The following is an 11,125-nucleotide window of genomic DNA, read 5'->3' as shown; positions in this document are numbered from 1 at the left end:
TACGATGAAAAAATAAAAGGAAATTCATACAAAGGCGATAGGCTTTTCAGATAGATCTCGAAAAAATACGAGGATTCAAAAAAAAGATTGCGTCAAACGGACGTTCGAGCCGAAAGTTACGACCATCTGAAATTCAGCATCTTAAAGGTTGAAGGTGGCTTTGAATTTATGAAACTTCAAACGGCCATAACTCGGGCCTCGGGTGTCCGTTTCAGGCGATTTCTTTTTGAATCCGCGTATTTTTTCGAGATCTACACAACCAAACTTCCTAAAGGCGGTTTGCGCGTGCCGATTTTCCCAAAAATGCCTTTTACCGATTCTTACGCTAGCCGAAATACGATGAAAAAAATAAAAGAAATTCAGACAAAGGCGATGGGATTTTCAGATAGATCTCGAAAAAATACGAGGATTCAAAAAAAAGATTGCGTCAAATGTACGTTCGAAACGAAAGTTACGACTATTTGAAATTCAGCATCTTAAAGGTTGAAGGTGGCTATGAATTTATGAAACTTCAAACGGCCATAACTCGGGCCTCGGGTGTCCGTTTCAGGCGATTTTTTTTTGAATCCGCGTATTTTTTCGAGATCTACGCAACTAAACTGCCTAAAGGTGGTTTGCGCGTGCCGATTTTCCCAAAAATGAATTTTACTGATTCTTACGCGAGCAGAAATATGATGAAAAAAATAAAAGGAAATTCAGACAAAGGTGATGGGTTCTTCAAATAAATCTCATAAAAATACGAGGGTTCAAAAAAAAGATTGCGTCAAACGCACGTTCGAGCCGAAAGTTACGGCCATTTGAAATTCAGCATCTTAAAGGTTGAAGGTGGCTTTGAATTTATGAAACTTCAAACGGCCATAACTCGGGCCTCGGGTGTCCGTTTCAGGCGATATTTTTTTGAATCCACGTATTTTTTCGAGATCTACGCAACCAAACTGCCTAAAGGAGGTTTGCGCGTGCCGATTTTCCCAAAAACGCCTCTTACTGATTCTTACGCGAGCGGAAATATGATGAAAAAAATAAAAGGAAATTCAGACAAAGGCGATGGGTTCTTCAAATAGATCTCAAAAAAATACGAGGGTTCAACAAAAGATTGCGTCAAACGGACGTTCGATCCAAAAGTTACGGCCATTTGAAATTCAGTATCTTAAAGGTTGAAGGTGGTTTTGAATTTATGAAACTTCAAACGGCCATAACTCGGGCTTCGGGTGTCCGTTTCAGGCAATTTTTTTTGAACCCTCGTATTTTTTCGAGATCTACGCAACCAAATTGCCTAAAGGCGGTTTGCGCGTGCCGATTTTCCCAAAAATGCCTTTTACAGATTCTTACGCGAGCGGAAATATGATGAAAAAAATAGAAGGAAATTCAGACAAAGGCGATGGGTTCTTCAAATAGATCTCGAAAAAATACGAGGGTTCAAAAAAAAGATTGCATCAAATGGACGTTCGAGCCGAAAGTTACGGCCATTTGAAATTCAGCTTCTTAAAGGTTGAAGGTGGCTTTGAATTTATGAAACTTCAAACGGCCATAACTCGGGCCTCAGGTGTCCGTTTCAGGCAATTTTTTTTTTGAATCCGCGTATTTTTTCGACATCTACGCAACCAATCTGCCTAAATGCGGTTTACGCGTGCCGATTTTCCCAAAAACGCCTTTTACTGATTCTTACGAGAGCGAAAATATGATGAAAAAAATAAAAGAAAATTCAGACAAAGGCGATAGGTTCTTCAAATAGATCTCCAAAAAATACGAGGGTTCAAAAAAAAGATTGCGTCAAACGGACGTTCGAGCCGAAAGTTACGGCCATTTGAAATTCAGCATCTTAAAGGTTGAAGGTGACTTTGAATTTATGAAACTTCAAACGGCCATAACTCGGGCCTTGGGTGTCTGTTTCAGGCGATTTTTTTTTTAATCCGCGTATTTTTTCGATACCTACGCAACCAAACTGCCTAAAGGCGGTTTGCGCATGCCGATTTTCCCAAAAACGCCTTTTACTGATTCTGATGCGCGTCGAAATATGATGAAAAAAATAAAAGGAAATTTAGACAAAGGCGATGGGTTCTTCATATAGATCTAAAAAAAATACGTGGTTTGAAAAAAAAGATTGCGTCAAACGGACGTTCGAGCCGAAAGTTACGGCCCTTTGAAATTCAGCATCTTAAAGGTGGAAGGTAGCTTTGAATTTATGTAACTTCAAACGGCAATAACTCGGGCCTCGGGTGTCCGTTTCAGGCGATTTTTTTTTGAATCCGCATATTGTTTCTAGACCTACGCAGCCAAACTGTCTAAAGGCAGTTTGCGCGTCCCGATTTTCCTAAAATCGCCTTTTACTGATTCTTATACGCGTCGAAATATGATGAAAAAAGTAAAAGGAAATTCAGACAAAGGCGATGGGTTCCTCATATAGATCTCAAAAAAATACGAGGTTTCAAAACAAAGATTGCGTCAAACGAACGTTCGAGCCGAAAGTTACGGCCATTTGAAATTCAGCATCTTAAAGGTTGAAGGTGACTTTGAATTTATGAAACTTCAAACGGCCATACCTCGGGCCTCGGGTGTCCGTTTCAGGCGATTTTTTTGTTGACACCGCGTATTTCTTCGAGACCTACGCAGCCAAACTGCCTAAAGGCGGTTTGCGCGTGCCGATTTTCCCAGAAATGCCATTTACTGATACTTACACGCGTCGAAATATGATGAAAAAAATAAAAGGAAATTCAGACAAAGACGATGGGTTCCTCATATAGATCTCGAAAAAATACGAGGTTTCAAAACAAAGATTGCGTCAAACGGACGTTCGAGCCGAAAGTTACGGCCATTTGAAATTCAGCATCTTAAAGGTGGAAGGTGGCTTTGAATTTACGAAACTTCAAACGGCAATAACTCGGGCCTCGGGTGTCCGTTTCAGGCGATTTTTTTTTTGAATCCGCGTATTTTTTCGAGACCTACGCAGCCAAACTGCCTAAAGATGGTTTGCGCGTGCCAATTTTCCCAGAAACGCCTTTTACTGATTCTTATACGCGTAAAATTTTAATGAAAAAATAAAAGGAAATTCAGACAAAGGCGATGGGTTCCTCATATAGATCTCAAAAAAATACGAGGTTTTAAAACAAAGATTGTGTCAAACGGACGTTCGGGCCGAAAGTTACGGCCATTTGAAATTCAGCATCTTAAAGGTGGAAGGTGGCTTTGAATTTAGGAAACTTCAAACGGCCATAACTCGGGCCTTGGGTGTCCGTTTAAGGCAATTTTTTTTTGAATCCGCGTATTTTTTCGATACCCACGCAACCAAACTGCCTAAAGGCGGTTTGCACGTGTCGATTTTCCCAAAAACGCCTTTTACTGATTCTGATGCGCGTTGAAAAATGATGAAAAAAATAAAATGAAATTCAGACAAAGGCGATGGGTTCTTCATATAGATCTCAAAAAAATACGTGGTTTGAAAAAAAAAGATTGCGGCAAACGAACGTTCGAGCCGAAAGTTACGGCCATTTGAAATTCATCATCTTAAAGGTGGAAGGTGGCTTTGAATTTAGGAAACTTCAAACGGCCATAACTCGAGCCTCGGTTGTCCGTTTCAGGCGATTTTTTTTTTGAATCCGCGTATTTTTTCGAGACCTACGCAACCAAACTGCCTAAATGCGGTTTGCGCATGCCGATTTTCCAAAAACGCCTTTTACTGATTCTTATGCGCGTCCAAAAAAAATGAAAAAAATAAAAGGAAATTCTGACAAAGGAAATGGGTTCTTCATATAGATCTCGAAAAAATACTAGGTTTCAAAAAAAAGATTGCGTCAAACGGACGTTCGAGCCGAAAGTTACGGCCGTTTGAAATTCAGCATCTTAAAGGTGGAAGGTGGCTTTGAATTTAGGAAACTTCAAACGGTCATAACTCGGGCCTCGGGTGTCCGTTTCAGGCGATTTTTTTTTTGAATCCGCACATTTTTTCGAGACCTACGCAACCAAACTGCCTAAAGGCGGTTTGCGCGTGCCAATTTTCCCAGAAACGCCTTTTACTGATTCCTAAGCGCGTCGAAATATGATGAAAAAAATAAAAGGAAATTCAGACAAAGGCGATGGGTTCTTCATATAGATCTCGAAAAAATACGAGGTTTCAAAAAAAAGATTGCGTCAAACGGACGTTCGAGCCGAAAGTTACAGCCATTTGAAATTCAGCATCTTAAAGGTGGAAGGTGGCTTTGAATTAAGGAAACTTCAAACGGCCATACCTCGTGCCTCGGGTGTCCGTTTAAGGCAATTTATGTTTTGAATCTGCGTATTTTATCGAGACCTACGCAGCCAAACTGCCTAAAGGCGGTTTGCGCGTGCCGATTTTCCCAGAAACGCCTTTTACTTATTCTTATACGCGTCGAAATACGATGAAAAAAATAAAAGTAAATTCAGACAAAGTGGATAGGTTCCTCATATACATCTCAAAAAAATACGAGGTTTCAAAAAAAAGACTGCGTCAAACGGACGTTCGAGCCGAAAGTTACGGCCATTTGAAATTCGGCATTATAAAGGTGGAAGGTGGCTTTGAATTTATGAAACTTCAAACGGCCATAACTCGGGCCTCGGATGTCCGTTTCAGGCGATTTTTTTTTTGTATCCGCGTATTTTTTCGAGACCTACGCAGCTAAAGTGCCTAAAGGCGGTTTGCGCGTGCCGATTTTCCCAAAAACGCCTTTTACTGATTCTTATACGCGTCGAAATATGATGAAAAAAATAAAAGGAAATTCAAACAAAGGCGATGGGTTACTCATATAGATCTCGAAAAAATACGAGGTTTCAAAAATAAGATTTCGTCAAACGGACGTTCGAGCCGAAAGTTACGGCCATTTGAAATTCAGCATATTAAAGGTGGAAGGTGGCTTTGAATTTATGAAACTTCAAACGGCCATAACTCTGGCCTCGGGTGTCCGTTTCAGGCGATTTTTTTTTTGAATCCGCGTATTTTTTCGAGACCTACGTAGCCAAACTGTCTAAAGGCAGTTTGCGCGTCCCGATTTTCCCAAAAACGCCTTTTACTGATTCTTATACGCGTAAAATTTTAATGAAAAAAATAAAAGGAAATTCAGACAAAGGCGATGGGTTCCTCATATAGATCTCAAAAAAATACGAGGTTTCAAAAAAAAGATTACGTCAAACGGACGTTCGAGCTGAAAGTTACGGCCATTTGAAATTCAGCATCTTAAAGGTGGAAGGTGACTTTGAATTTATGAAACTTCAAACGGCCATAACTCGGGCTTCGGGTGTCCGTTTCTGGCGATTTTTTTTTTGAATCCGCGTATTTTTTCGAGACCTACGCAATCAAATTGCCTAAAGGCGGTTTGCGCATGCCGATTTTACCAGAAACGCCTTTTACTAATTCTTACGCGCGTCGAAATATGATGAAAAAAATAAAAGGAAATTCAGACAAAGGCGATGGGTTCTTCATATAGATCTCGAAAAAATACGAGGTTTCAAAAAAAAGATTGCGTCAAAGGGATGTTCGAGCCGAAAGTTACGGCCATTTGAAATTCAGCATCTTAAAGGTGGAAGGTGGCTTTGAATTTAGGAAACTTCAAACGGCCATAACTCGGGTCTCGGTGACCGTTTCAATCGATTTTTTTTTTGAATCCGCGTATTTTTTTCGTGACCTACGCAACCAAACTGTCTAAAGGCGGTTTGCGCGTGCCGATTTTTTCCCTAAAATGCCTTTTAGTGATTCTTATGCGCGTCGAAATATGATGAAAAAAATAAAAGGAAATTCAGACAAAGGCGATGGGTTCATCATATAGATCTCGAAAAAATACGAGGTTTCAAAAAAAAGATTGCGTCAAACGGACGTTCGAGCCGAAAGTTACGGCCATTTGAAATTAAGCATCTTAAAGGTGGAAGGTGCCTTTGAATTTAGGAAACTTCAAACGGCCATAACTCGGGTCTCGGGTGTCCGTTTCAATCGAATTTTTTTTTGAATCCGCGTATTTTTTCGAGACCTACCCAATCAAACATCCAAAAGGCGGTTTGCGCGTGCCGATTTTCCCAGAAACACCTTTTACTGATTCTAACGCGCGTCGAAATATGATGAAAAAAATAAAAGGAAATTCAGACAAAGGCGATGGGTTCTTCATATAGATCTCGAAAAAATACGAGGTTTCAAAAAAAAGATTGCGTCAAACGGACGTTCGAACCGAAAGTTACGGCCATTTGAAATTCAGCATCTTAAAGGTGGAAGGTGGCTTTGAATTTAGGAAACTTCAAACGGCCATAAATCGGGCCTCGGGTGTCCGTTTAAGGCGACTTTTTTGTTGAATCCACGTATTTTTTCGATACGTACGCAACCAAACCGCCTAAATGCTTTTTGCGAGTGCTGATTTTCCCAGAAACGCCTTTTACTGATTCTTACGCGCATCGAAATATGATGAAAGAAATAAAAGGAAATTCAGACAAAGGCCATGGGTTTTTCATATAGATCTCGAAAAAATATGATGTTTCAAAAAAAAGATTGCGTCAAACGGACGTTCGAGCCGAAAGTTACGGCCATTTGAAATTCAGCATCTTAAAGGTGGAAGGTGGCTTTGAATTTAGGAAACTTCAAACGGCCATAACTCGGGCCTCGGGTGTCCGTTTTAGGCAATTTTTTTGTTTGAATTCGCGTATTTTTTCGAGTCCTACGCAACCAAACTGCCTAAAGGCGGTTTGCGCGTGCCGATTTTCTCAGAAACGCCTTTTACTGATTCTTACGCGCGTCGAAATATGATGAAAAAAATAAAAGGAAATACAGACAAAGGAGATTGGTTCTTCATATAGATCTCGAAAAAATACGTGGTTTCAAAAAAAATATTGCGTCAAACGGACGTTCCAGCCGAATGATACGGCCATTTGAAATTCAGCATCTTAAAGGTGGAAGGTGTCTCTGAATTTAGGAAACTTCAAACGGCCATAACTCGGGCCTCGGGCGTCCGTTTCAAGCGATTTTTTTTTTGAATCCGCGTATTTTTTCGAGACCTACACAACCAAACTGCCTAAAGGCGGTTTGCGCGTGCCGATTTTCCCAGAAATGCCTTTTATTGATTCTTATGCGCGTCGAAATATGATGAAAAAAATAAAAGAAAAGTCAGACAAAGGCGATGGGTTCTTCATATAGATCTCGAAAAAATACGAGGTTTCAAAAAAAAGATTGCGTCAAACGGACGTTCGAGCCGAAAGTTACGGCCATTTGAAATTCAGCATCTAAAAGGTCTAAGGTGACTTTGAATTTAGGAAACTTCAAACGGCCATAACTCGGGTCTCGGGTGTCCGTTTCAATCGATTTGTTTTTTGAATCCGCGTATTTTTTCGAGACCTACGCAACCAAACTGCCTAAAGGCGGTTTGCGCGTGCCGATTTTCCCAGAAATGCCTTTTATTGATTCTTATGCGCGTCGAAATATGATGAAAAAAATAAAAGAAAAGTCAGACAAAGGCGATGGGTTCTTCATATAGATCTCGAAAAAATACGAGGTTTCAAAAAAAAGATTGCGTCAAACGGACGTTCGAGCCGAAAGTTACGGCCATTTGAAATTCAGCATCTAAAAGGTCTAAGGTGACTTTGAATTTAGGAAACTTCAAACGGCCATAACTCGGGTCTCGGGTGTCCGTTTCAATCGATTTGTTTTTTGAATCCGCGTATTTTTTCGAGACCTACGCAACCAAACTGCCTAAAGGCGGTTTGCGCGTGCCGATTTTCCCAGAAATGCCTTTTATTGATTCTTATGCGCGTCGAAATATGATGAAAAAAATAAAAGAAAAGTCAGACAAAGGCGATGGGTTCTTCATATAGATCTCGAAAAAATACGAGGTTTCAAAAAAAAGATTGCGTCAAACGGACGTTCGAGCCGAAAGTTACGGCCATTTGAAATTCAGCATCTAAAAGGTCTAAGGTGACTTTGAATTTAGGAAACTTCAAACGGCCATAACTCGGGTCTCGGGTGTCCGTTTCAATCGATTTTTTTTTTGAATCCGCGTATTTTTTCGAGACCTACGCCTCCAAACTGCCTAAAGGCGGTTTGCGCATGCCGATTTTCCCATAAACGCCTTTTACTGATTCTTACGCGCGTCGAAATATGATGAAAAAAATAAAAGGAAATACAGACAAAGGTGATGGGTTTTTCATGTAGATCTCAAAAAAATAGGAGGTTTCAAAAAAAAGATTGCGTCAAAAGGACGTTCGAGCCGAAAGTTACGTCCATTTGAAATTCAGCATCTTAAAGGTGGAAGGCGGCTCTGAATTTAGGAAACTTCAAACAGCCATAACTCGGGCCTCGAGCGTCCGTTTCAGACGATTTTTTTTTGAATCCGCGTATTTTTTCGAGACCTACGCAACTAAACTGTCTAAAGGCGGTTTGCGCGTACCGATTTTCCCAGAAACGCCTTTTACTAATTCTTACGCACGTCGAAATATGATGAAAAAAATAAAAAGAAATACAGACAAAGGCGATGGGTTCTTCATATAGATCTCGAAAAAATACGAGGTTTCAAAATAAAGATTACGTCAAACGGACGTTCGAGCCGAAAGATACGGCCATTTGAAATTCAGCATCTTAAAGGTGGAAGGTGGCTCTGAATTTAGGAAACTTCAAACGGCCATAACTCGGGCCTCGGCTGTCCGTTTCAGGCGATTTTTTTTTGAATCCGCGTATTTTTTCGAGACCTACGCCTCCAAACTGCCTAAAGGCGGTTTGCGCATGCCGATTTTCCCATAAACGCCTTTTACTGATTCTTACGCGCGTCGAAATATGATGAAAAAAATAAAAGGAAATACAGACAATGGCGATGGGTTCTTCATATAGATCTCGAAAAAATACGAGGTTTCAAAAAAAAGATTGCGTCAAACGGACGTTCGAGCCGAAAGTTACGGCCATTTGAAATTCAGCATCTTAAAGGTGGAAGGTGGCTCTGAATTTAGGAAACTTCAAACGGCCATAACTCGGGCCTCGGGTGTCCGTTTCAGGCGATTATTTTTTTGAATCCGCGTATTTTTTCGAGACCTATGCAACCAAAATGCCTAAAGGCGGTTTGAGCGTGTCGATTTTCCCAGAAACGCCTTTTACTGATTCTTACGCGCGTCGAAATATGATGAGAAAAATAAAANTTACAGATTCTTACGCGCGTCGAAATATGATGAAAAAAAATAAAAGGAAATTTCAGACAATGGCGAGGGGTTCTTCATATAGATCTCGAAAAGATAGGATGTTTCAAAAAAAAGATTGCGTCAAACGGACGTTCGATCCGAAAGTTACGGCCATTTGAAATTCAGCATCTTAAAGGTGGAAGGTGGCTTTGAATTTAGGAAACTTCAAACGGCCATAACTCGGGCCTCGGGTGTCCGTTTCAGGCGATTTTTTTTTTGAATCCGCGTATTTTTTTGAGACCTACGCAACCAAACTGCCTAAACGCGGTTTGCATGTGCCGATTTTCCCAGAAACGCCTTTTACTGATTCCTACGCGCGTCGAAATATGATGAAAAAAATAAAAGGAAATTCAGACAAAGACGAGGGGTTCTTCATATAGATCTCGAAAAAATACGGGGTTTCAAAAAAAATATTGCGTCAAACGGACGTTCGAGCCGAAAGTTACGGCCGTTTGAAATTCAGCATCTTAAAGGTGGAAGGTGGCTTTGAATTTAGGAAACTTCAAACGGCCATAACTCGGGCCTCGGCTGTCCGTTTCATGCGATTTTTTTTTAGAATCCGCGTATTTTTTCGAGACCTACGCAACCAAACTGTCTAAAGGCTATTTGCGCATGCCGATTTTCCCAGAAACGCCTTTTACTGATTCTTAGGCGCGTCGAAATATGATGAAAAAAATAAAAGGAAATACAGACAAAGGTGATGGGTTCTTCATATAGATCTCAAAAAAATACGAGGTTTCAAAAAAAAGATTGCGTCAAACGGACGTTCGAGCCGAATGATACGGCCATTTGAAATTCAGCATCTTCAAGGTGGAAGGTGGCTCTGAATTTAGGAAACTTCAAACGGCCATAACTCGGGAATCGGGTGTCCGTTTCAGGCGATTTTTTTTTGAATCCGCGTATTTATTCGAGACATACGCAACCAAACTGCCTAAAGGCGGTTTACGCGTGCCGATTTTCCCAGAAACGCCTTTTACTGATTCTTACGCGCTTCGAAATATGATGAAAAAAAATAAAAGGAAATTTCAGACAAAGGCGATGGGTTCCTCACATTGATCTCAAAAAAATACGAGTTTTCATAAAAAAGATTGCGTCAAACGGACGTTCGAGCCGAAAGTTACGCCCGTTTGAAATTCAGCATCTTAAAGGTGGAAGGTGGCTTTGAATTTAGGAAACTTCAAACGGCCATAACTCGGGCCTCGGGTGTCCGTTTCAGTCGATATCTTTCTTGAATCCGCGTATTTTTTCGCGATCTACGCAACCAAACTGCCTAAAGGCAGTTTGCGCGTGCCGATATTCCAAGAAACGCCTTTTACTGATTCTTACGCGCGTCGAAATATGATGAAATAAAATAAAAGGAAATTTCAGACAAAGGCGATGGGTTCCTCACATAGATCTCGAAAAAATACGAGGTTTCTAAAAAAAAGATTGCGTCAAACGGACGTTCGAGCCGAAAGTTACGCCCGTTTGAAATTCAGCATCTTAAAGGTGGAAGGTGGCTTTGAATTTATGAAACTTCAAACGGCCATAACTCGGGCCTCAGTTGTCCGTTTCAGTCGATATTTTTTCTGAATCCGCGTATTTTTTCGTGATCTACGCAACTAAACTGCCTAAAGGCGGTTTGCGCGTGCCGATTTTCTCAGAAACGCCTTTTACTGATTCTTACGCGCGTCGAAATATGATGAAAAAAAATAAAAGGAAATTTCAGACAAAGGCGATGGGTTCCTCACATAGATCTCAAAAAAATACGAGTTTTCAAAACAAAGATTGCGTCAAACGGACGTTCGAGCCGAAAGTTACGCCCGTTTGAAATTCAGCATCTTAAAGGTGGAAGGTGGCTTTGAATTTAGGAAACTTCAAACGGCCATAACTCGGGCCTCGGGTGTCCGTTTCAGTCGATATTTTTTTTGAATCCGCGTATTTTTTCGAGATCTACGCAACCAAACTGCCTAAAGGCGGTTTGCGCGTGCCGATTTTC

Source organism: Solanum stenotomum, chromosome 8, assembly GCF_019186545.1.
Source record: "Solanum stenotomum isolate F172 chromosome 8, ASM1918654v1, whole genome shotgun sequence".
In the NCBI taxonomy this organism is placed as follows: domain Eukaryota; kingdom Viridiplantae; phylum Streptophyta; class Magnoliopsida; order Solanales; family Solanaceae; genus Solanum; species Solanum stenotomum.
Note: the sequence above shows the minus strand (reverse complement) of the source record.